A 27,697-nucleotide genomic window follows, 5' to 3' on the forward strand; every position below is an offset into this window, starting at 1 on the left:
ATTTGTTCCTTCATCACCGATTTATTTTATTTAGCATTATGTCATCAAGGCTCATCCATTGCATAGCATGGGCCAGAATTTCCCCATTTTTTGAGACTGAACAATGGTTCATTGTACGTATACACCACATTTTCTGTATTTGTTTGTCATGAGTGGCACAAGGTCAGATATAACCAGGTCCTTGCACGTTTATGTCTTTTCACAAGGTCAGACTTTTATTGATGCTCTTTCAACCACAAAAGCCACAAGCTACATGGAGTTCCCAAAGTGGTAATTCTCCTTAGTACCCCACCCTCCATTCACTTGGTCACCAAAGCCACGGGCACACACATTCAAGACAATCTGGAAATCAGTCAATATTACAAGCCATACATAGTAGTATATTAATTAAATATATAAATGTATATTAATTAAATGTATAAATTAAATATATAAATGCTATAGATACTATTACAGTATATTAATTAAATATATAAATGCTATAGATTAAACATTCCACATGAAACAAAATAAACGTTTGACATCAAGAGAAAAGGGGATATGAAAAATGGTTAATAAACCAGTCCACAGAGAGTGATACAGACAACAAGAGTGTCCTGGCCTGATCTGGACGGATATCAATGACGTGCAAAGAACGGTCTTTGATTTGGGCAGCCCTTCAGTGGCAAATCCTGGGTGCTGATCACAAGGCACAGCAGACAGTGCCTCTTAAGACAGCTATCTCAAGCTGGCAAAGCCCTGCTCTTTTTATAGCTACAGGGTCCCCTGGTGATGACAGTAAAAGGGCATGCCTGGTTATGTTCTTATCTGATTATGGACTGTCTCGGTTTATTAGGCAAATATCTGGTCCCTGTTGACATGACACTATTTGAAGTGTAAGATGGAGTATTTTCCTAACATGGAGTCACTTATGTCAAGGGCACTCTCTACCTGGTTCATCTCTCAATAGACTCTGTGTTACTTAGACCTTTTGCATATTGTAAATAATACTGTTTTGAATACAGGTGTACAAATCTCTCTTCAGGTCCCTGCTTTCAGTTCTTTTGGGTACGGAACCAGAAGTAGAATTCCTGGATCATGTGGTAATTCCATTTTTCATGTTTAGAGGATCTGCTCCAGTGTTTTTCATTGCACCAGGCTTCAATTTCTTCTCATTGTCACCAACACTTGTTATTTTCTGTTTTCTGTTTCTTCCATGGTTTTTTTTTGAGACAGAGTCTTCCTCTGTCACCCAGGCTGGAGTGCAATGGCGCGATCTCAGCTCACCACAACCTCTGCCTCCCAGGTTCAAGCGACTCTCCTGCCTCAGCCTTCCGAGTTTTTTTTTCTTTTAGAATAGCTATCCTAATGCTTGTGAGGTGGTATCTCACTGTAGTTTTGATTTGCTTTTCCCTAATGATTAGTGATGTTGAGCATCTTTGCATGTACTTTATGGCCATTTGTACATCTTCTTTGTCGAAATATTCATATCTTAGAGAGTTCCTTATTCATTTTATTTATTCTTTAGCTTATTCATCCATCAGCATTTCTCAAGCACCTATGGTGTGTCAGGTATTGTTCTATGTGCTAAGCTACAACAATGACAAGACAAAACAAACGAAAAACAACCAAACAAAAGAGAGCTGCCTATCTTCATCTATTTATAACATAATTCTTGCCTTGGAGGGCTTGTCACAAGAATGAAATAAAGTGATGTTTGTAAACCTCCAGCAGAGGATGGGTCTAAGTCAGCTCCTCCCTGCATCTCCTCCCCTCACTTCCAGGGTGCCCACACTCTTCCTCTGCTCTTCCTCCATCCCCCCTGCCATCTTCTTTCCACACCTTTTCCTGCATTTTTGCTTTATTGTGTGAATTTCAGTGGCTGGTGCATCTCAGAGCCAGGGCCACCATGCCTCCAGGGTCCTGGTGGGGGATTTCCACCCCTGCTTCAACTTTTCCTCTGAAATATCAGAACACATTTCAAAACACCGAATGTTCATTATTAACCCTTCCATGGAACCATTGTATGTCTAAGCCCAGATGGAACCTCTATGAAGAAAGCTGCCATGTCACAATAACAGCCTTTGTCTGATACACATATTAGGAACCTTCAATGAAGCAAGAGATACGTCAAGGCTGGAAACAGAGAACTCAAATATCTGCAAGGAAGATGGATGCAGCATGTGAATGGGAGCAATCGAGCATTGACCCTGAGTCGTGAACAACTGGCTAAAATACAAGCGACCATCCATCAACTTCTGGAAACTTCTCCCCCTGGAGTGGGAGGGTCTCTTAGCAGTGGCCAAACAAGTCTTCTTGTGTCCTTAGGAAGAGATGAACGGGGTCCTGATAAATGGCCCCTTCTTCTCCAGGCTTCTCCTGGGGGCTTATTTCCATGTGTCCAGTGAGTGGACGGGCCTCAGAGGCTGCCAGCTTTCCCCGTTCTCTGGAGAGATGCATTCCACACTGTCTGCTGCTCCTGGACAGAGAAATTCTAGACGGGAGGGAAAACATGTGAGGCTGCCAGCCCTGGCCTCCTCTTCCATCAGGAGCTCCTCAGGCCCCTGTGTCCCGGCGCCAAGCAGCCCACACAGATGGGTTCTGTTCACTTCTCTCCGGGCACACATGGCCCAGATATTGGATTCACCACCAGCTTTGATGTATGGTGATGGGAGCTGGGACTCTGCCAGGTGCAGATGACTTGGAGGTATTCAGATGACAGACGACTCTGGGTCTGGGATGGGGCAGGCATGAGTCTCACAATGTACCTTTCTGCTGGGACAGAAGCATCCACAAGGGTCCAGGCTCAGCAGAAAAATGCATTCCCCCGTGAGGATGTGGAGGAGGGGCTGTAACTTCAGCATGTCCCCATCACATTTCTCTCCATGGCCACCTCCCAGCCTCCTTCTAACAACCTTGCTCCCTGACTGTCCCCCGACTCCCAATTCCCAATTTCCTAGAGGCCAACCTTTTGTCCCTTTCCCGGCTGCCCATCCTTGGTATGAAAGCTTCCTGCCTTCTGCCCCATTGAAACTTCTCTGTTTTCTTAGACCTCATCAAAAATACCAGATGCTATTCTTAGAGCTTAACTAATCTGGTAAGTGAAGGTGCACCAAGTATTGAAAGACACGTGGCTATGCAGTTGAGTGAGTGGAATTCCTGTTCAGACATCATTTCTAATTAGCATGGGAGATTAGGAAGCCATTGTTTTCTGTGATGATAAGACATTGTTTGCACCCAACTGAACATCTCTCATTGGCTTAACCAAAAGAATGGAAAGGAAACAAGAAAGATGGGAACTTCATCAGTGTGTGGTCCATTGTCCAATTTCTTTTCTTTTTTTTTTGAGATGGAGTCTCATTCTGTTGCCCAGGCTGGAGTGCAATGGTGCAATCTTGGCTCACTGCAACCTCTGCCTCCCGGGTTCAAGTGATTCTCCTGCCTCAGCCTCCCAAGTAGCTGGGATACAGGCACCCACCACCACACACAGGTAGTTTTTGTATTTTTAGTAGAGACAGGGTTTCACCATATTGACCAGGCTGGTCTCAAACTTCTGACCTTGGTATCTACCAGCCTTGGCTTCCCAAAGTGCTGGGATTACAGGTGTGAGCCACTGCACCCAGCTGGTCCACTATCATTTAGTGCTCTTTCTTTCTCTGGGATGTTCTGTGCTGGTGGATGCAAAAGCATTTTGTAAATTGGCAGGACACAATCTCGGGTAGTGACATTCTCTGGTTTGTCGGTGGAGCAATTTTGTTCATTTTCTTTTCTTTTTGAGACAGGATCTTGCTCTGTCACCCAGGCTGGAGTACTGAGGCATGATCTCAGCTCACTGCAGCCTCGACCTCCCAGGGTTCAAGCCATCCTCCCACCTGTCAGCCAAGTAGCTGGGACCACAGGCTTGCGCCACCATGCCGAGCTAATTTTTTGTATTTTTTGTAGGGACAGGGTTTCTCCATGTTACCCAGGCTGATCTCAAACTCCTGGATGGAAGCAATCCTCCTGCCTCAGATTCCCAAAGTGCTGGGATTGCAGGTGTGAGCCACCACACCCGGCCCAGTTGTGTTTCTGACCCTAAATTCTGATGGTAGAAGGCAGAGTTTTAGCAAATCTCCGAATTCAGGTACCCACTTGAAGCTGGGTAATCCAGATCCCACCAGAATAATTGCAGCTGCTGTATATTGAACGCCTGCCACAGGCCACATCCTATGTCAGGCAGGGCGCTCTAACATACATGTACCACTGACCCTCACTAACCACTGCTGAGACTCAGATTTATCAGCCCATTTTTCAGATGGGAAACTTGAGGTTCAGGGGCTTGCCAAAGGCTGCATGGCAAGAAAGAAGCCTGGGCAGGTTGGAGCCTCGCAGGACTTACACGACCCCAGGGTCTGTGTTCTCTCTGTGGCCCATGCTCCTTTCTGCTTTGTGCTGGACTCTCCGTGTAATCAGAATGTGTGTTTCAAATAAGCCCAGCTCAAGGCTTTGCTGTGTTTGTAAAGGGATTTTCTCTAAGACTCACAAAGAACTGTACTTTCTTGGAAGGCAGAATTGCCATCTCCTGATGTATCATTTGAGCACTTGGCATGCTCCATCTTCTTCTCTCCTTGCCTTTCCACTTGTCCTCTTCTCTTCTGACTACCCAGATAAAAAGATCCTTTATTACAAGAAACAAAATCTCCAATACAAAATGATTTAGAATCCTATGAAAAGAGCTGCTGGCTTTTTTCATTGAAAGCTGCAGCAATAGGGCTGGCTTCAGGTGCAGCTTGATCAAGTTAAGTTGTTCAATTGATGCCATCAGAATCTGGTGTCTTTATATCTTAGCTCAGACAGACTTTCCTTTTGTGGCTGTAGCATTTTTCATCTCTTCTTAGATTCAAGGCTTCTGGAAAAGAGTGATCATCTTTGTACCAGCATTCATATATTGATTCATTCATTTGGCAAATATTTAGGGAGTATCACTTTGTTCCAGAATTTTTCTAGGTGCTGGGTATACAGGAGAAAAAACAGACAAAAATCCCTGCTCTCCTGGAGCTTTCAGTCCAGCTAGGGGGACTCACAATAAATGAATTGACAAGTGAAAATATCAAAGATGTTGTATTTGGTTACTGCAAAAGTAATCGCTGTTTTTGCCATTGCTGGCCCTATCTGTGTGAGCCTGCTGGGTTCACGTGAAGGAAGAGGGGAACCTGAAGAAGGGCAGTGGAGATGACACGCCAGAGTGGGCACCAGGCAAGCTCACACAGATGGGGCCAGCACAGGCGGCATAAGGCAGCCATGGTCTTTATTCACACAGCTCTGTCTTCTTGTCTTTGCTAGATCAGGAATTGGCCACCTATCACCCCCAGGCTAAATCCAGCCCACTCAGCCCATTTCCTTACAGCCCCTGAACTAACAATGGTTTTTACATCACACACACACACACACACACACACACACACACACACACACAAGAATACATGGCAGAGACAATACGTGGCCCTCAAAGCCTAAAATAGTCGCTATCTTGCCCTTTATAGAAAAAGTTTGCCAACCCTTGCCCTAGATTACAAACTAGTTAGAGAAGGCCCTTTTTTCTCCCCATCTCTGTGTCCCTCATGTAATTGGTTCCAATGGCAACATCTGATTGTATCATGATATGATCAACCTTCTGTGATTATCAGTAAATAAATACACAGTGTTTTAGAGAGTGCAGAAAGAATTCAGTTTTGCCAACAGGTCTTTCATACAAAGGAGCCATAATAAATGGCTGGCCTTGAGAGTTAGGTTGGATAAATGGACATCCGCCATTTATCCGTGCATACCATCCATTCTACTTCTCTGGATCACAGCACGCCCCCCACCCTGTTTTAGTTGAGCAAAATTCCCCACTCTCAGCATTTGAGTTTCCTGGGGCATCAGCTGAGGTTCCACAAGGGAGTTCTAGACCTAAACTGGGCCAGTGAGCTGAAATTCTAATTTCTGTTGAAACTCTTGGTCAGGGGATTTCTCTTTTAATTGACTTTGGAAGTGAAGGGAGCTCAGCCTGGGTAGACTGGGGCCACAAGGTCCTCCCTATGGAGTAGGATCACCTGAAGGTGAGCCCAAGCAGGAAGGCAGAGCTGAGAGATGGTGAAGGAGGGAGATTGATCTAGTGATGTCATTGGACCGCATGCATGTGTCCTTGTCATCCAAGCTTCTGTTCCTGACTGTATGACCCTAGTAGAATGATGATCGAATCCATTGACTAAATCAGACCACTTTTGAGAATAAATGGGGGTGCTTATCATCATTGTTTTGGGGACAGCACTATGTTGGGACTGACCCAGGGAAGCCAAGAGGGATGGTCGGCCTGGACCCGGGCCGGTTACCTTAGGCCTCTTGATCTCATATTCTTCATCCAAAGAAGAGCAATCTCTAAAGGGATGTAGTGAGGATTAAATTAATGGACAGATCTTAGAAGACTTCCAGGCATCTAATAAATTATTGAAATGTGTTCGCCATTGTTGTAAATATTGTCTTTGTTATTGTTTGCCCCCATTTAAATCTTCTCTCATGTTTAGAGAATTTTCCATCTCATAATTTCATGCCTTTCTAAATGAAAACTTAGCATTCAATAAGGCATTTTATACTTAATGACTTAGATTGATTTCTCCTGCTTGTAACTAAGATTCATAATGGATAAAACCCTCTAGATGCAACCATGCCTGCAATCGTCTTCTGTACTTTTTAGTTAAATAAACCAAACCTCCATATCCATCTCCTCTTATCTTCTAATGCAGTTTAATTTAGATTCCTGCTGCTTACAGCTGAAGCTTACTAATGAATACACATACATGCTCTCAAAACTGAACAGACAGGAAAGGTGGCCGGAATAGAAAAAAAAAAAATCATTCTTGTGGCTGAGCACAGTGGCTGAAGCCTGTAATCCCAGCACTTTGGGAAGCTGAGGTGGGCAGATCACTTGAGGTCAGGAGTTCGAGACCAGCCTGCCAAAATGGTGAAACCCCATCTCTACTAAAAACACAAAAATTTGCTGGGTGTAGTGGTGTGTACCTGTAGTCCCAGCTACCTGGGAGGCTGAGGCAGAAGAATTACTTGAACCCAGGAAGCAGAGGTTGCAGTGTGCTGAGATCACGCCATGTGCTCCAGCTTGGACAATAGAGCCAGACTCCATCTCAAAAATAAAAATAAACAAATAAAACAACATAAAATTATTCTCACATAAGACTTTTAAACTGCAGTTCCTTAAACACGTCTCCCTCCATTATGTAATACTTCCTCCTTCACTCACGAGCCATTTAAACAGAGTCCCTGGCTACCTAAAAACAAAGCTAAACACAGGCAATAGGTATTTCATATCTTACTACCGGTATTTCTTTCCTGATTGCTGGTTGAGAAAATGCAAATAAAAACTCTAGTCTATTGTTGCTTCCGTTGGGAAGGCTCTATGAATACATTGAATCTTTGCGTGTGCTTTGAACAGGGATTGCCTTTGCAAAAGCCTATCTTCCTTCTCACCTTGGCCTTACAGTTGCCCAAGATCTAGAGCACTTTGTGAATATACAAAGGGAAAAGAAAATACAGCAAGTTCAAAATGTCATGTAAACCACCAGGGCCTCCCATTCTCTAGAAAATGCACAGCCCCGAGAAGAAGAGGTTCTCTGACTTCAGACCTTTGTGAAAACCCCGAAAGATTTATCCCCTTATCAACATCCCCAAATAATTTATTTGGATAAAATTGAGGGTTTCAACCCAAGAGAAAAAACTATAAGCATCTCTGGAAATAGAATTCTCATTCATGCTCAAAGTTTACATTTCTGACACTATTTCCATATGCCCTGTCAGAACGAGGAGGAGGAAGAGGAAGAAAAATGAGGCTTTAAAATCAGGACTTTGCTCGTCCTGTATTTTTATAGGCAGGAACAGTGCCCGATGCCACCTTTGAAGTCAGGGCTAAGGGGCCTTCCTTCTGCAGGGGCTTCAATATAGAGATCCAGGCCATGCCTAAATAAGATTGGGACCTGTGGGGTTGTCCTTAAAAAAAAAAATAGAAGGGAATCCAACTAATACTTTCAGAGAGATCAGTTTTGTGTGAGTGTGACCTTAAATGTTATTTAGAAAATTATTATACAATAAAACTGACCTTGTGTGGTGCACAGTGCTATGAATTTTAATGTGTGTATAGGTTTGTGTAACCACCACCATAATCAGGATACAGAACAGCTCAATCCTCCAAGGGAAAAAAAAAAGCCTTATGCTAGCTTCTCAAAGTCACCCCATGTCCTGTCTCGTATAATCTCACACCCTTCTTGTATTGTGTAGTTTCTTTCTTTTTGAGAAAGTCATATAAATGGAAATGTACAGTACGCATTCTTGAGACTGTTTTCTTTCATTCAACGTAATGCCTTTGAGAATCGAAGAAGTTGCTGTGTTTATCAATAGTTCATTGCTTTGTATTGCTGAGTGGCATGACCCCAAATGTATCCGAAACAGATCTCAATCAATTTAGAAAGTTTATTTTGCCAAGGTTAAGGACGTGCCTGTGACACAGTCTCAGGAGGTCATGATGGCACATGCCCAAGGTGGTCGGGGCATAGCTTGGTTTTATACTTTTTAGGCAGACATGAGACATCAATTAATATGTGTGAAACATACACTGGTTCTGTCCGGAAAAGCAGGACAACTCCAAGCAGGGAGGGGGCTTCCAGGTCACAGGTAGATAAGAGACAATCAATTGCACTCTTTCGAGTCTGTTTATCCTTTCACTGAAAACGCAATTCACACGTGAGAGGAGGATAGTCACTTATGCCTTAGTCTGGCTTAGTGAAACAATGTGGCAGAGGAAGCAATCAGATTTGTGTTTATCTCAGTGAGCAGAGGGGTGAGTAAGTTCTGTCTGTCCTTTGTCCACAAGGAATTGTGGAGGCAAGTTTGCCTGACTCAGGTCCCAGCTTGACTTTTCACTTTGGCTTGGTGATTTTGGGGTCCTGAGGTTGATTTTCCTTTCACAGTGGTCTCCCCACTATTTTTACCCCAGCATCTGATGAAGGCCATTTGCGTTCCTTCCATGTTTCAGTAATTATGAAGAAAGTTGCTATAAACATTTGTGCACAAGGTGATGTGTGTGGACATAAGTTTTCTTTTCTCCAGGGTAAATACCCAGGAGTGGGGTTACTGGATCATCTGGTAAACGTATGCTTAACTTCATAAGGAAACACAAAACTGTTTTTCACAGTGACTGTGCCGTTTTGTATTTTTCAAAGCAACGAATGAGTTCCAGTTGCTCCATAAGATCTCTCCACCTGGTGGTGTTAGGATTTTTATTTTAATTAGTAGGGAGTGGTATCTCATTGTAGCCTAATTTGCATTTCCCTAGTGACTAATGAAATAGAATGTTTTATCATGTGTGCGTCTGCCATCCATATATCTTCTTTGATGAAGAGTCTATTCAAGTCTTTGCCAATTCTTTAATTGGACTGTTTTCCTATTGCTGAATTTTGGGAATTCTTTACATATTCTGCATTCAATTCTTTGTCAGATATATGATTTGCAAAGATTTTCTCCCAGTAATAAACTTGACTTTTTATTCTATTGGTAGAGTCTTACACAGAATAAAAGTTCTTAACTTTATGACAAATATATTATTTCTATTCATTTTTCGAATGTGCTTTTGGTATCACATCTAAAAGCTGTTTTCCTAACTGCAGATCCCAAAAATTCTTTCTGTTCACTTAGAATCTATTTTTCCATTTGTTTCATGAGTGCTCATAATTGCTTATTGGAGGATGTTTATAATAGCTACTTTAAAGTCCTTGTCAGAAAATCTCTATATTTTTGTGACTTCATTATTGTGGTCTATTCATGATCTTTTCCCATGAATACTGGGATTTTCCTGGTTCTTAATAAGCAAGGAATTTGGGGTTTTATCCTGGACATTTTATATATGATGTTGTGAGACTCTGAGTCTTGTTCAATCTTGTCCACCAAGATCATAAGGTTGTTTAAGAGCTTGGGCATGAGGAAATGGAGAAAAGAAAAAAAACATGGGGATGTCCACACACTCTCTGAGTGTAAAAAGTTCCCTGAACCAGAACTAGAAGGCATCCCCGGGATCTCCTTGGAGCTCTGTCTTTGCCCCAAGGCTCACTTCCGAGTTTTGGGATCAGGTCTGGTGATACGAAAGGGCAAAACACGGCAAAGTCACCACCAGTGCGTATGGTTTGGTTCTGTGTCTCCACCATCTCACGTTGAATTGTAATCCCCAGTATTGGAGGTGGGGCCCGACAGGAGGTGATTGGATCACGAGGGTGGTCCTTCAGGAATGGTCTAGCACCATCATCTCCATGCTGTTCTCATGATAGTGAGCACATGAGTTCTCGTGAGATCTGGTTGTTTTAAAGTGTGAAGCACTTTCCCCACCCCCACCTTCCTCCTGCTCCTGCTATGTAAGACATGCCTGCTTTCCCTTCACCTTCCACCATGAGTCAAAGCCCCCTGCAGCCTCCCCAGAAGCAGATGCTGCCATGCTTCCTGTACAACTTGCAGAACGATGAGTCAATTCTTTTCTTGATAAATTACTCAGTGTGGGAAGTAGAAAAGTTCCTTTTGAAAGTCTCCTTTCTTGTTAAAGAATAAGTGTGCTAATAACTTTGTTAAGTGTTATCCTATGCAGCTGTGAAAAGACATACCATGTTTATGGGCACCTAGTATACTCTATGTCCTTATACTTTAACCAAGATATCTGTGGACATGCTCACAGGCATGTCCCAGCTTTCCATGGCTTTTACCAGTTTAGAAAAGTTTTAAGTTGTTAGCCAATCGGGTTTTAGTTCAGATTGTGAGGTCTGGCTCCAACCAACGGAGATCAGACACAGCAGTAAGGACGACCCGAAAGGCGTAAGGAACAAATTTGTGTGTATTCCTTTGTTTTTTGTACTCTCATGGCACAATGGCTACCAGGAGTACCCTTCCTGCAGTCCAGGAAGTAAAAATTGCATTGCTGAAAGATCCTTTATCTCAGTACTGATTTTTCCTTGCAGCACTGAGCATCCATTTCCAACATCTATTTCCAACACTCAGTCTCAGGTATTTCTTTAAGCTGTGTGACAATGGACCAATACAAAGTTTCGTTTGGTGCAACATCACATTCTGACCTTCTTCCCTGATTCACCTACAGCTATTTACTTTTCGGAGTCCTCACATTACTGCTCTGCAATGTTTTTCCAGGTTCTATGTCTTTATTCAGTGGGAGAAACAGAGTAGACTATATATACAACTTCTTATAAGTCAACCAGAATCTGTTAACTATCAGTTTTTGATTTTAAAAAAAAAGTTTCTTTTGAGTTGGGCTGTCCTTTATTGCACAGGCTGGAATGCAGTGGCACAATCATGGCTCGTTGCAATCCCAAATTCTTAGGCTCACACAATCCTCTCGCCTCAACCTCCCAAGTAGCTGGGTCTACTGGCATGCCCCACAAGACCCAGGTAAGTTTTTCTATTTTTTGTAGAGACAGAGTCTCACTATATTAACCAAGCTAGTCTCAAACTCCTGGCCTCAAGTGGTCTTCCCATCTTGGCCTTCCAAAGAGCTGGAATTACAAGCATGAGCCAATGCCCTCAGCCAGTTTTATAAAAATAATGATTCATTTATTCATTTAACATATATATTACAATTATCCTTGTGTCACAACCCTATGTATGTTTGCTACCTCTGCCTCTGGGATGTGAGCTTCTCTAGTTCACCTGCCTGGTTTCATTCATTCCAAGTCTATCCTAGGACTTGGCTTAGGATGAGACTTTGAAGAAACCCTTATAATGGTACTTAACATTAGAATGTAGCAAAAGTCAGAAAATCTAACGCAAACTAGTTTAAACATTTTTTTACGCTCATAACAGAGAAGTCCAGAGGTAGCAGGCTTCATGACAGGTCGAATCCAGCATTGTGTATGATTTAATGTCTCTCCTTCATCTATTTTCTGCAACATTGGCTTCATCTGTGGACTTTAACTTTGGACAATTCTGAGTTCTCATCTGTGGCAGTAAAATGGCTCCTGGATGTCTAGAATGCAGATCTTCACACCACACAAACTAGGGGAAGGAAAAAGGTCTCTTATTGTATCTACTACATAAGTCTTGACATTTTTACCATTTCCCTAGTCTTAATTGTTTTTTTTTTAAATTGTACTTTAGGTTCTGGGGTACATGTGCAGATCTTGCAGGGTTGTTGCATAGGTACGCACGTGCCATGGTTGTTTGCTGCCTTCATCCCCCATCACATGCATCAGGCATTTCTCCCAATGTTATCCCTCCCCAACCTCCCCAGCCCCTACTGTCTCTCCCCTAGCCCCTCCATCCCCAACAGACCCCAGTGTGTGATGTTCCCCTCCCTGTGCCCATGTGTTCTCATTGTTCAACACCCACCTATGAGTGAGAACATGTGGTGTTTGGTTTTCTGTTCTTGTGTCAGTTTACTGAGAATGATGGTTTCCAGATTCATCCATGTCCCTACAAAGGACACAAATTCATCCTTTTTTATGGCTGCATAGTATTCCATGGTGTATATGTGCCACATTATCTTTGTCCAGTCTATCATTGATGGGCATTTGGGTTGGTTCCAGATCTTTGCTATTGTAAACAGTGCCACAATGAACATACGTGTGCATGTGTCTTTATGATATAATGATTTATAATCCTTCGGGTACATACCCAGTAATGGGATTGCTGGGTCAAATGGAATTTCTATTTCTAGGTCCTTGAGGAATTGCCACACTGCCTTCCACAATGGTTGAACTAATTTACACCCCTACCAACAGTACAAAAGTGTTCCTATTTCTCCACATCCTCTCCAGCATTCTGTTGTCTCCAGATTTTTTAGTGATCGCCATTCTAACTGGCATGAAATGGTATGTCAATGTGGTTTTGATTTGCATTTCTCTAATGTCCAGTGATGATGAGCATTTCTTAATGTTTGTTGGCCTCACATATGTCTTCTTGTGAAAAGCGTCTGTTCATAACCTTTGCCCACTTTTGAATGGGCTTGTTTGTTTTTATCTTGTAAATCTGTTTTAGTTCTTTGTAGATTCTGGATCTTAGCCCTTTGTCAGATGGGTAGATTGCAAAAATCTCCTCCCTTGGAGGAGGGAGAGGCATTCTGGTCTTTGATGATTTCATCTTTTTTTGCACTGGTTTCTTCCCATCTTCATGGATTTATCTACCTTTGATCTTTGAAGTTGGTGATTTTGGATAGGGTCTGTGAGTGAATGTCCTTTCTGTTGATGTCGAAGCGATTTCTTTTTTTTCTTTAGTTTTCCTTCTAACAGCCAGGCTCCTGTGCTGTAGGACTGCTGGAGGGTCACTGCAGACCTTACTTGCCTGGGAATCACACCTGAGGGCTGCAGAACAGCAAAGATTGCTGCCTGATCTTTCCTCTGGTAGCTTCGTCCCAGAAGGGTACCCACCAGATGTCAGCTAGAGCTCTCCTGTGCAAGGTGTCTTTTTCGTTATACAGGGGTCAGGGAACTGTTTGAGGAGGCAGTCTGTCCCTTGTCTGCCTGCAGATGCACTGCTGGACTACCACAGGCTCAGTCCAGCTGCTATGTAAGCTTCCTCTGGCTTTTGTTTACACAGTTAAGATTAGAACTGCCTCAGCAATGGTGGACACCCTTTCCCTCACTGAGCTTGATCATCCCGGGTCGAGCTTGAACTGATGTGCTGGCTGAAAAACTCTCAAATGAGAGTGCTTCAGTTTGCTGGTCTTTGTGGGGGTGGGACCCGCCAAGCTGTATCTCCCGTCTTCCTGCTTTCAGCTCTCCCTCTTTCTGGGAAGCAGGAAGCTCCATCCCACAGGCACTCTAGGCATTAGTCAAAACGTCCACCCACATCTGTGCTGAAAACCCATGGCACTGGCCAGAGCTGCCTCTCAGATCTGTGCTGGTAACTCATGGCGCTTTTCAGCCCAGGGGGATCTCCTGGTCTGTGGGTTGCAAAGGCCATGGGAGAAGCACAGTATCTGAACCAGAGTGCCAGAGGGGAAAAGAGCCCAAGCCTCCAGCCAGCTGCACTTCCTGGGTGAGGCAGTGCCCTACTCTGCCTCAGTTTGCCCTCCTTGGGCTACACTCACTGTCCAACCAGTCCCGTTGAAATGAACCTGGTACCTCAGGTAGAAATGTGGAGGTCACTTGCCTTCTGTGTTGCTCTCACTGGGAACTGTGCTCTGGAGCTCTTCCTATTTGGCCATCTTGGCTCAGACCTCCTTAATTGGGTTTTGTGTTTATCCCTAAACCAATCATCAAAGCCAAAACGATAGAGTGTTCTGATTGGTTTAAGCTAATCTAAACTGTCATATACAGCTGAGTGTGGTAGGACTCCCACTCAAAATGCATGCCTGAGAATATAGGAAGTTTACATTTCCCAAAAGAAAATCAGACTATAAACAATGGGAGAAAGAATAGATGGATGCTATGGAGCAAATCATTTAGATTAATTTTAAATGTCAACATCAAAAAATATTGACTCACCCTGGCTTAATTATTTTAAATCATCTATTGGTTCAGGTAAATAACAAGTCCAGAAATTTGGACAGCAGGAGTGGCTTAATCAAGTTCCCTCTCCAATTTATCTCTTATCTTCTGTATTGTACCCTTCTCCTCATGCTCAGCCTGACCTTTCAAAATGACCCAACGGTTCTGGGATCCAGGTAACCATGTCTTTCACATTCAGAAGGAAATTTCCAAAGAAAATATGAGTTTTTCAATGATTGAGCCATATTATGGGAGAGTATTATATGTTGGTTGGCTTAAGCCTGGTTTCACTGAATGAATCATTGGTTCATTAAAGTAGGATTACTCTAGTTAGCTTAGACCAATCAGGGTGTACTGCCGTAGTTGGGGGTGGCGTCAGTTTCCCTCCGAGATATGAGCTACCTGGAAGACAGGTGAATATCCACAGAGAGTACTGCAAGGAAGGGACATGGATGATTTGATACTGGCTAGGCACATACACACACAGAAAAATTGTCAAAACTACCAAGTATAGCTACCAAATCTTTCCAAAGAAGATAATGAACCTTGTTCATTTTGAAATTCCAGAATGTTCAGTGTATGGCACTTAGTAGGCACTCAATCAATTTTTGATGACTGAATTAATGACTTAAAACAACAAGGCTCTAAGGAATAAAATTCTAATCCCTCTTAAAATAGGATTCACAATTCTAGGACTAATTCCAGTTGTAGGCACTATCACTGATATACTTTGCCATAGCTGTGTCTATGAAGAATTGTCAAAATATTTTGAAATTAGGTAATAATCTGATATCTATTGCGATTCTATCTTCTATCTTCAAAAGTCTTTTCTCAGTGAATACAGAGTATTGAGGACAAAGCAAAACAATGTAAAAATGTTCATTTCATATCATCTTATCTTGGCTTTCAGGCTAGGGGCTGTCATAAATTGACACGTCACAAAACTCAAAACATAGACGGTTCTTAGGAAGGAAGATGATGGTCGTTTATAACACCATACTCGATAGGCGGTTCTGATATCAAAGGCTATTGAATTCCAAGGAGGGTAAAAACTCTTCAGAATTCTTGGGTCAAGATGAGATTTGAACAGAGTACTGAGGATCAGGAAGATCTTTCTAAAAGTCAGGGCCAGTGTCAGATGTTAGGTGAGATGAGGTATTAGGTCCCCAAAGCAAAGGCTTAGAATCCAGAAAAGGCAAGGTGTGTGGTACCCAAGACCACTCACAGGACTGACGGCTGACTGTGAGGATTCCCAGTCCTCAGCATATTGTCATCCTCTTGGCTATGATGTATTACAGAAAAAAGCAAAATCAACAAAGAAAAAAATGGTGCATAGGTGAAGTCTAGCAGAAATCAGGCCCAAGCTTCCAAGGGTCTGTCCCATTGAAGTCAGACAAGATGTGCTACATTCCCCCAACAATGAGGTGTGGCAATGCATAGGAAGTGTTGTCTACCAGGGAAGATTATTAGAGACTCAGTGCCTGGAATTTTTATGGGGGCTGGCAGGTACCAAAATTCCAGACTCCCAGAAGAAAAACCTGTTTAACAGGAACCATGTTGTTTTGCGTGAAGAGTTTAGGCATAAGATGTCTCAAGTGTCACATGCTGCCTTGATGTCTTTGAGCCTCACAGGAACCCAAAACCCTAATCATGCGTTCTTCTGCTCTCACCAGATGTGTCCCCCACCCAAAAGGAAAGAGTCTCAGCTGTGCATGGTGGCTCACGCCTGTAATCCCAGCACTTTGGGAGGCCAAAGTGGGCGGATCATCTGAGGTCAGGAGTTTGAGACCAGCCTGACCAACATGGTGAAACCCCATATCTACTAAAATTACAAAATTAGCCAGGAGTGGTGGCACATGCCTGTAATCCCAACTACTCAGGAGGCTGAAGCAGGAAAATCGCTTGAACCCAGAAGGTAGACGTTTTGATGAGCTGAGATTGCGCCATTGCACTCCAGCCTGGGCAACAAAAGTGAAACTCCATCTCAAGAAAAGGAAAAAGAAAAAAAAGAAAGCATCTCTACCTGGCCAGTTCCTCTACCAGCTACCCCATCTGATCCTCAACCTCATGGTTGCACCTGCCTGCCAACCCACAGAATAATTGAAACAAGCCAATTGCATCCTCCTGCAGGGACCAGGGGCACCTCAACTTTTGGTTCCTACAAAGCCTGCCACCCACAGCCCTGGCTGGTTTTCTGTGCCCCCAGCATAACTCTGCATGGCCCTGCACGGTGTGCAATTTCCTCCTCCCCCCGGGGTGTTACTAGACGTGACTGATGAGCTGCCACCAAGGTTCATCAGGCTGTTGATTGGGCTCAGATCTGCTCCACACATGTGCACACGGGACCCAGTATAAAGGGACAGTAGCTCCTGTTATAAAGCGCACACGCTCATCACAGCAGATCCCCAGGAGCAAAGCGAGCCAAGCTGCACATTTAATCCCTTTATTCTCATCAATCACTTCTGCTGACTTCCAAACGGTCAAAGCAAGTCACAAAGTCAAACATCAACAGGGTGGGAAGTGTTCTCCACCTGCAGTGTGAAGGCAAGAGAGTGAATATTTGCTGAATGATCATCTAAACTGTCACACAAACCCTGGCCCTAGAGAGTGGCTGGAACAGCTTTAATGTTTTGATGAGTCATGATCTAAGAGGCTCTGAGATTGCTATTGCTTTAAAATTAATTAATACATGAAAATAAATGCCAGAATCTGACATCCCCTGAGGGATGAGTCAGTGGCAGCTAGTGCAAGCGTACCCCCCAGCCATCTGCCAGGACCTTCCAGTCTCAGAGGCACCAAGCGTGTTGGGCAATTGACCTGGGGGGTTCTGGCCAACCCAGGGACGGGAGATTTGAAATCGTCACTTGCCCCCGCAGGTGGAGCCGGCACATGCTTTAATAATTCCAAATTCAACTTTAAACTGCAGCTGCTGTCGTCACCTGGGGACCCCTATCTTTTAGTTGTTATTGTAGATCAGTTGCCTGCTGCTGCAATAAAGAACTCTCAATGGGTTGCCTGGAACTTCTAACTCAGTGCCACAGAAAACCTGGTGGATAAACTAGACGGGCTCCCGTTCAAGGGTGATTGGTGCCAGACTCAAGCAGGCAATCCTGGGGTCTTGGCTTCCTGGAGGCAGCCCCCGCTGCACACGTGGGCTCACGGGAGGACATTTGTTTCCCCTGCAGACGAGGGTGGTGGTGGTGTGGCTGGGCAGCAGTCAGGATGGAAGGTACCGGACAAACACCATGCTGTATAGCATTCACCTGTATCATCTGGCATCCGTGAAAAGGCACTTGCCAGCTTTCTTTAATGCTTGTTTGGTTCCCAACCATGTCCTTACCACTGTACAGTGAAGGGAACAGGGGCGGTTGGTCAGGCATTAGATCAGCCATCATCCCATAATCAAAAAATCAAAAAAGAATAGATGTTGGTGTGGATGTGGTGAAAAGGGAACAATTCTACACTGCTGGTGGGAATGTAAACTAGTACAACCGCTATGGAAAACAGGCGTGAGAGTCCCTAAATAACCAAAACTAGAACTACCATTTAATCCAGCAACCCCACTACCAGGTATCTACCAGGAGGAAAATAAGTCATTACACAAAAAACATACTTGCTCACACATGTTTACAGTAGCATGGTTCACAATTGCAAAAATGTGGAACCAATTCAAATGCCCATCAATCAATAAGTGGATAAAGAAACTGTGATCTGTGTGTGTGTGTGTGTGTGTGTGTGTGTGTGTGTGTGTATAGTATACATACATATATACTACTCAGCCATAAAAAGGAATGAATTCATGGCATTTGCAGCAACCTGGATGGGATTGGAGACTACTATTCTAAGTGAAGTAACTCAGGAAGGGAAAACCAAACATTGTATGTTCTCACTCCTAAATGGGAGCTAAGATATGAGAATGCAAAGGTATAACAATGACACAACGGACTTTGGGAACTCAGGGAGAAAGGGTAGGAAGGGAGTGAGGGATCAAAGACTACAAATTGGGTTCAATGTATACCGCTCGGGAGCTGGGTGCACCAAAATCTCACAAAGAACTTACTCATAGATCAGCTTCCTCAAATTGGAGTACTCACACCCCGGGGGATACATGAAAATTGTCTAAGGGTTCAGAGGCGTAGCCAGTTTTATGATCATCAATTTCCAGACCCTCTATTCACGTGTGTCCTATTCTTCACTTCCTCCTTCACAAATACCCTCTTTCATTATATTAAAAAATGGGTTATCAGTCAGGATACTAACACAAAACAGAAAGCATCCTCGAATTGGGTAATTTGAGGACAGTTTAATAGAGGACATGTTTTTAAAGGTGTAGGTGAAGTAAAGAAAGCCACAGAGGATGGTGAAGCTCTCTGGGGATAGTGGGGCCCTGTGCAGAGTTAGAGAAGAAAGAGGTTTCTAGAATCTGGAGACAGGAGAGGCTGTGTAGAATGTGAAGGAGCTGTGACCTTCCTGAAAGAGATGCAGCCACCCTAGGTCACCCCACAGGTAGAGCCCAACTTTATTCTTTCCTGCCCTCACTTCCAACCACTGTCAGGGAACATGACCTGGAGGCAGCAGGGAAGGGAGCCCGTAGCTGTGGTCCATGCAGCCAGCATCCCAGGACAGAAGCAGGATGGGGAAGGGTGGATGGTGGAAGATGTCCTCACACAACAGCCATCAACCAGCCTGCGTCTTACGAAGGTGTCTTCCCCTGCTGGGAAAAGTCCTTCAGGGCACCAGGCAAAGACACATTTTGAAATATTAGCCTGGGCACTGAGAACATAAACATCTCTGATAACTGTGTACCCCCCATCTGGGTCTGTAACTGGAACCACACCCTTTTACAGTCAGATTGTTTTCGATTCTTCACTTTCACGGAAATTGAAGAGGAACCTAATAGGAATGTCAGCTCATAGATTATCAAAAATATTTTTATAAATCGCTGTGTGATTTTTGGCACATAACCTGGAAGGAGTCCAAACAAGTGCATGGCTTCCAGCAGAAGGCCCCCATTCCCATCTGCCTATTTATGTGAATGAATGCTCGGTGCTTACGCCAATAAAAACAAAAACGGTGTGAATAAAATTGATGATGAAACCTGCCTCCTTAAAATAACAAGTAATATTCATGAATACATTAATGTAAAAAAAAAACTGTCCCACCTGTCATACTGAGAAGAATAGCCAAGAATTTTACTTTTCTCCAATTAGTGATTCTTTATCCTGAGCTCTGCCATACCTACGCTGCTTTGATCAATTGTGCTCTGTGAACAAGCAGAATGATCATTCATAACGATAAGTTTAAAAAAAACTTATTTTAAAATGTAAAGACTTATAGTCAGAGACATTTTTTAAATTTAAATTTATAAGCATATTTTTGTTGCAGTCAGTGATATGTGATAATCAATAAAAAAACTTCCTGTAGTCCCAGCACTGTGGGAGGCCGAGGCGGGTGGATCACAAGGTCAAGAGATCGAGACCATCCTGGTCAACATGGTGAAACCCCGTCTCTACTAAAAATACAAAAAATTAGCTGGGCATGGTGGCGTGTGCCTGTAATCCCAGCTACTCAGGAGGCTGAGGCAGGAGAATTGCCTGAACCCAGGAGGTGGAGGTTGCGGTGAGCTGAGATCGCGCCATTGCACCCCCGCCTGGGGAAAAAAAAGAAAAACCCCGCTTCATACCTGCCATAACTGATAAAAAAAAAAAAAAACTTCCAAGAATAAAACTATGATACATTATGATCAAATTGTTCTAGGGGAGTATAGGTTCAAGGGGAGAAAAGAACAATGCAAAATTCCTAACCCTGCAAAGCTTCTGTGTATTTTTTTTTGAATCAGTTATGGCAGGTATCAAATCATAATGGTCTTGAGCCTCAGTTGGACATTCTAAGTTATATTACAGTTTCCCCTTAAAATATCCAGTATTTACAACATGCTGAAAATTTTACCCATTTATTTATTTATTTTACATAAGTAACTGTCTTAAAAATATAAAATATATATGCAATTTATAAATATATAATTACATCCAAATATAAATTTAGACTCATAAAAATTTTAGTTGGTAGCTTAGGAACACAGAAGTATAGATATGATTTTTCAAGTTGAAAGAGATGCTAGGAGATGCATCTGCAGAAGTCAGCGGGATCAGATCTTTTTTTTTTTGAAGGACCTTGTTTGCTTATTACATTCTGGGAAAACAAGGAATGAAATAAGATAAAATTCACAGAGGATGTCTATTTCAGGTGTCCAATGACAAGGTAATAATGTGCTGTCGGAGAAGGAAAGATTGCTATGGGCCAGGGTGATCACAATGGGAGGCGGAGAGGAACAGAGATTAACCTAGGACCTAGAGAAGCATGTGTGAATCAGATCTGAGTCTTGGAGAAAAAGTTGCCAGGGAAGCTGAGAAAAAGAGGAGTGACGTAAGGAGCCTGGAGTCCTCCCACTGACCAGATCAGCCGGGTGACACTCATTTATTCTCAACCGTGACAATAGTGGTAATATTAGTAGTCAGTATTGATTGAACACTGTTTTTAGGCATTGGTCTGAGACATCTGGATATACAGATTTAGGCTCTGGGATTCTAGCACCCATCCTTGGCCACTACTCCACACAGCGTCTCTTGTGTTTCTTGGGTTGTTATTCATGCAATCTTCCTTCCTTTCTTTCTTTTCTTTCTTTCTTTCCTTTTTTTTTTTTTTTTTTTTTTGGAGTCTCGCTCTGTCACCCAGGCTGGAGTGCACCGGTGCATATCAGCTCACTGCAACCTCCGCCTCCTGGGTTCAAGCAATTCTGTCTCAGTCTCCCGAATAGCTGGGATTACAGGCACCCACCATCATGCCCAGCTAGTTTTGTATTTTTAGTAGAAACAGGGTTTCACCGTGTTAGCCAGACTGGTCTCAAACTCCTGGCCTCAAGCAATCTGCCTGCCTCAGCCTCCCAAAAGCACTGGAATTACAGCCGTGAGCCACTGTGCTCAGTCCCTTTTTTCTTTCTTTTAGCAAATAATTGTTGCGAGTTGACACAGGCGAAGCCGTTGGATACATTTATTCATCTTCATTGTTGCTAAGTTCTTATCTGCATTGCTTTCCTTAGAAAAGCCTCGCTCTCGGCATGGTTTGATTCTCCCCTTCCTGCTTAGGAAGGAGTGGTGACTCCCTTCTCCTAGGCTTGGAAGGGAACCATGGTCTCTCTGCTCCAGGGTCCAACTAGTCCTGGCTAATTCTTTGAGTGTCCACTGTAGAGGGAACAAAACTCCACTTTGAATCTCTTAGAGTCCCAGTTGGGCTCTAAAATGAAATTGACATAAATAGATTAAGAAGAGAAAAGCATACAAATTTATTTAGTTTTATGTGGCACAGGAGCCGTCTTAAGGAAATAAAGACCCAAAGAAGTGGTGAGAATCAGTCCCTCACATGCTGAATTGGACAGAGAATAGTGAGTTGTGAAAAAGCAGCTCACTCATGTGGGGAGACTGAAAAGATAAGAATTGTTTTAACAAGGTCTGTACAGGATTATCTCAGCTAGGACTCCCCGTCAAAGAATGTCTCTTTTCTCCTGGCACAAGGAGGGCATTTTTCACATGGGAATTTTTATCTCCTGTCTTCAGAAAGAAAATGTGAGATCAGAATGCCCTTTTTGCATCTGCTGTTTTCCAAGCACCTTCAGCTCACAGCAGTCCTCAAGTTGAAGCAGCATATTTGGGGTGGCATTCTCTCTCACCCTTCACCACCTTTCTCAAAACCCCAACACCTCTTCCAGCCTGCACCACGCCCTCCTGCCTAAAGTTTATAAAGTTTTACACGGGACATCTAATCATTTGGACACAGGGACTACCTATTACACTTCAGAATCTCCCCAAGATTTCTAGCTCAGAAACACCCTCTAAGATGAGATTTGAAATCTTGTTCAGTTGTGAGTTGCCCTCAAAATGGACAGTACCTTAAACAAGATAAAGTGTCCTTGTGTCTTATGTAAAGGTGGACAGTCTAAGGCTAGCACAGCGGCCCCTATGCCATTGAGGAGCCAGGTTCCTTCTAGCTTGTCACTCTGCCATGATCAGCAAAGGGTTTCTCACTCATAGCTCAAGGTGCCAGCTCCAGATCAGACGCCTGAGTCTGCATTCCATCTGGCAGATGGACAGAGGGAATGTTCTCACTCATTAAGATACCTCTCAGAATCTGAACACAGTAAACAGGTTTATATTCCCCCAACTCAAACTTTATAGCCACATCTGCCAGCAAGCCTGGATGGAAAATGAAGTTTCTATTCTATATGGCCATATGCCAAGTAAAATATCTAATAAAAAAAAAAAAGAAGGAAAACAGATACAGAGGAGGAGCCATCACAGTCTGCCAGAGCATCTCAACATATCCTCTCCATCTTGACTTGACCCATCTCTCCAACCCAGCCCCATCCTTCGGTTCTATTATCCCCTGAGGCTTGGAGATCAGGGCACAGAGCCTCCCTGTCTGTAAGCAGCCCTCCTCCCCATCACCCAGGAAAATCCTATCTTAGGAGTTACTAATACCAATGCTGAGCATTTCCTGGGTCCTTGTTCTCCTCTGACTTGTTACGTTTAGAAACTGCAAGAACATATTCACAGATGGGCCTTTCCATTAATTTATAATTTAATTTTCATCTTCTGAAGCAAAAATAAAGGTTATCTGCCCAGTTTGTCTGTCAGCTGTCACCAGGAGGTGAGCAGGAAGGGACCTTACATGTCAGATCTTTGGGTGGTGGCTACACAGTGCCCAACAGCTGTTTGAGCATGGCAAGCAGGAGCTCGTGACTACACAAGGTCTTAACCAGAACATCTGTCAGGATTCTTGCAGAAGAGGAATTTAGTCACTGTCGACCCTCTGGAAGGAACAGTAAATCAGCTTTTTGGAGTCTGAAGAGCCGGGAATAATGCTGTGTGTCATCCTGTGAGGTACTGATATTTCCACTAAAGACACAGGAACTATGAACTGGAGGAGAAACCCTGAGAAATGCCAAATTTAAAAATAATAATAATTTTTAAAAGTAAGCAGCTTAGGTGGTGATACCTGAATGAGTGCCAACCTTGTTCCTGGATCCCAAAGGGGAAGCCTTGATAAGCTCCGTGTACTAATGATCTCAAATATTTAGTTGAAGTAATGGTATAAACACCTACATTGCATCCAATTGTTGGACCACGGGGCATTTATTCTAACCATTTGCTTAGAAAGCAATTTAGACTTTAGAAAGGCCCCGTTGAAATATTTGTAAGATAGGAACCAGGAAATAAACAATTATGAACTAGGTGTCAGTTTACTTCTCCAAGTTACCATATACTTTATTTACTCTTGAGTTTATCTACACTGTTTTTTTCCAAGGAAAACTTCTAATAAAGATTCCTCAGAGTATTTTTCCCTTCTTTTTATTTTCTTGTGTGTGGCAAATAAACTATTGATTTTGTTTTCATGGTAATTTAAGAGGTAATTCAGTTCCAATTTGATAACTACCACCTTAATGTATTCAAAGTAAACAAATTTTAGGGTTTCCATTAGTTATTTTTGCCATGAAAATCGACCATATGGTGACAGGCACTGTGGAGATTGTTGTGTGGGCTGCTTGCACCCTAAGTTGTATGTGACGTTAATGATTTGGAGACCAATTGCCAAAGGGAAAAATTGGTATGAGACGCCAGGGAGGCTCATCCAGAGTTGTGTGCTCCTCGAGGGTAAGTTAACACTGGATTCCTTAGCGGAAAAGTGAATTGGAATGCGAGAATTCAACAGAATTGATTTCTAGTTAGGCCAAAAACATCTTTCGAATGTCTTTGCAGAGTGAGTGTGTTACTGGTTCACTGTGAAGGGAAAGAACACCCATTTTTAAAGAGGACGCTCTTCTTTGAAGACAGGAGTCCCCAATCCCTGAGTACAGACGGACACCAGTCCATGGTCGGTTGGGACCCAGGCCACACAGCAGGAGGTGAGCAGCAGGTAGGCGAACATTATTACCGCCTGAGCTCCATTCAAGCCTGTCCAACCCACGGCCCGGAGGCAGCATGCAGCCCAGCACGGCTCTGAACGCGCCCAACAAAAATTTGTAAACATTACGAATTTTTTTTTTTTTTTTGGTTAGCTCATTAGCTATCGTTAGCGTTAGTGTATTCTATGTGTGGCCCAAGACAATTCTTCCAATGTGACCCAGGGAAGCCAAAAGACTGGCCATCCCTGCATCCGACTCCCACAGGGGCGTTCATCTTGTGAACTGCGCATTGGAGGGGTCTAGGTTGTGGGTTCCTTGTGAGAATCTAATGCCTAATGATCAGAGGTGGAACAGTTTCATTCCGAAATGATCCCTCTCCCCCGCATTGAAAAATTGTCTTCCATGAAACCAGTCCCTGGTGTGAAAAAGTTGGGGACGGCTGTTTTAGGAGACATTAGGTTGTAAGTGACACAAAACCCATGTCCGACTGAACAAAGGAAAGGAATGTGTTGCCTCATGCCAAGAAAGCGCCAACGACGAGCTGGCTTTGAGCATATCCAAATCCAGGGACTATGACTCTTTTTCTCTCCATCTCAGCACAACCTTTTTGGCATCACCCTGAGGCACAGGCGGCCCCCACCCAGGTGGCTTAGAAGGCAGAGCTGACATCTCCCATCCTTCGGCCCCTAGCGAGGCCCAGGGTGAGCCTCTGAGTGGGTCCCGTGTCATTCCTCAGCCAATCATTGTGGCCAGAGGGAGGTGGAGCCTCGTTGGTCAAGCCAGAGCCACATGTCCACTTCTGGAGTTAGTCTGAGACCAGCAAAGCCGGGGTTCCCAGAGCAAGCTCGGAACATGGCCCCAGAAGTGTGGGGTGAGGGCTGGGCAGGCACAAGGCATGTGTCCACCACACGTCCATCCAGACACACACCTCTTCAGCCTCCAGAGTCAACCTGAAATCATCATGCCCCTGTCCCCATTGGCCTTTGGATGCTGGGCCTCATTACCCCATCTCTGTCCCCAGCTACGAACATAGGCTACCCCCTGAACCTCTGCTTCCAGAGCTTGGCTTTGCCTTCCTCCCTCTTCAGTTCCAATTCCTGGGAACGTCCCACATGCCCTCTTCTGACCCCAGCTCACTCCACTTTCCTCTCGGATGTCCTGACTGGGTTTCCAGCTATGTCACTGGTCAAGCATCTGAGCTCCCTCATCCATGTGTCTGTCCTCTCTGACATCAGCTTGCCAACGACCAGTGAGCATGTGGGTGAGAACCGCCTGCAGAGAACAGCCCTGCTCCCTTGCCCACATCAGGAAATACCAAACATGAACCCACCATTTTCTTCAGTCATTAAGTGGCCTTGGCCCAAAAGCCATAAAACTCTGACGCAATCCAAGTTTTCATAGGAATGAAACGAAATAGTGACTGGCTTGTATGGATGTATTGTGTAAGTGCGTAATTTTGAAATAAAATGTGAGGTTACTGTTTCGGTCAGAGCATTTTTATCATTTTAAAATGTGAAGAATGAAAAAAGAATTAAAATACAGTACAAAATGTCTTTATACTGTAGGATTAGACCAGACCAAAACAAAATTTAGGTTTTTTTTTTTCCTCAACTTCCTCGAAATAGAGATCATTCCCTCTGAGCAACTCCAGCCTTATTGTTCTGTATAAGTGGTGGAATTCCAGCTGCTGACATAATCAGAAGAGTTTTATTGTGTTTTCTGCAGAGGCTGCAGGATGCAGAGTTCAGTGTGTGGCTTCTAGAACCAGACACCTGGGTTTGAATCCTGTCTTGGCCACTAACTGCACTGTATAACCTTGGGTAAAATACTGAGCTCACTTTCCTTATTGTGAAATGAAAATAATCATGCTGTGAGGACTAAAGTAAATATCTGTAAGATGTTTGGACTGAAGCTGGAGCATCTATCCAAGGTGCCATTAATATGAAGTTGACTTCATATTTTAAAATGCTTTGCAAACTGTCAAGTCTTGTGCGGAAGTGTGTTGTTGGTTTTATTCTTATTCCATCCATGAGTTTATGTAGCTAGGACAATCATTATCAGCAAAGACAGGTCATGTTTTCCTGGCTGGTTTCCTGGCCTCACATATGTATATACTCCTTCATATTGTGTAATCCAGATTTCCTCAAGAGACATCAAGCCAGACCCTCCCCATTTTCTCCTTGCCTAACAGGAAGTTCAATCTTTTCCTGGGTTCCTAACCCCAGATGATTTCACAGAGCTTCTCTGTGATCTGCCCTCCCCAGGCTCCATCCCGCTATCCTGGTGCTATCCCTGCCTCATTTCCCTTATGAAGAAATGACCACAACAGTTCCAACTCCCTTACCTGCACAATACACATGCTTCTTTATGCACAGTGTCTGTGGGACTTAGACCTTGGTCAAGCTGACAGAGCTGTCAGCAGAGACAGGGCCAAAACCTGGGTCTCCCGTCTTCCTCAGGCTGCAGTCTACAAAACACAGTCAGCATTCCAAGAAGATTCCTGATGTAATGGGAAAGGCGCTGCATGGCCCTCACTCATTTGGCCAGTCATTAACTCACTAATCATTCAACAAATAGTTACGATGTCTGCTGTGTGCCAGGCACTGTTCCAGGTAAGAGGACATTGGCTCTGCATTATGTAAAAGAAAAGAAAAGAAAAACTGACTGATTTCTTCTGGAAAACACTTTTGTTCCATACTGTGAAAGTATTAGTGGTTGCAGGATTTTTTACAGGAGGGTCTCAGATGTGGCAATGTTCTGGAAGGAGGAACGATACAGACATTGAGCACTCATGCATATCTGCTCCTCCCCTCCTTCTAGAAACAGAGGAAAATGACTCCTGTATTAGTCTGTTCTCACACTGCTAATAAAGACATATCTGAGACTGGGTAATTTATAAAGGAAAGAGGTTTAATGGACTCATAGGTCCACATGGCTGGGGAGGCCTCACAATCACAGTGGAAGGTGAATGAGGAGCAAAGTCACATCTTACATGGTGGCAGACAAGAGAGCTTGTGCAGGGGAGCTCCCATTTATAAAACCACCAGATCTCATGAAACTTACTGCCATGAGAACAGCCTGGAGGAAACTGCCCCCATGACCTAGTTATCTCCAGCTGACCCGCCCTTGACACATGGAGACTATAATAATTCAAGGTGAGATTTGGGTGGGGACACAGCCAAACCATATCACCTCCCCTCCCCTTGAAGTTAGGTGGAGCCATGGGGCATGTTCTAGGCAATTGGCGTGGTTGGAA

At 43.6% G+C, this 27,697-nt stretch overlaps 1 long non-coding RNA gene across 1 annotated transcript; it reads left to right on the forward strand.

Moving 5' to 3' along the window:
* Positions 1-2,941: 2,941 nt before the first annotated feature.
* LOC116535214 lies at positions 2,942-24,673 on the forward strand. The gene is made up of 4 exons (XR_004262093.1): positions 2,942-2,952; positions 10,765-10,770; positions 16,403-16,404; positions 24,595-24,673. It is a non-coding gene; the product is annotated as an uncharacterized LOC116535214 (long non-coding RNA).
* Positions 24,674-27,697: the final 3,024 nt, after the last annotated feature.

Source organism: Sapajus apella, unplaced genomic scaffold, assembly GCF_009761245.1.
Source record: "Sapajus apella isolate SASKATOON/1434 unplaced genomic scaffold, GSC_monkey_1.0 scaffold92, whole genome shotgun sequence".
NCBI lineage: Eukaryota > Metazoa > Chordata > Mammalia > Primates > Cebidae > Sapajus > Sapajus apella.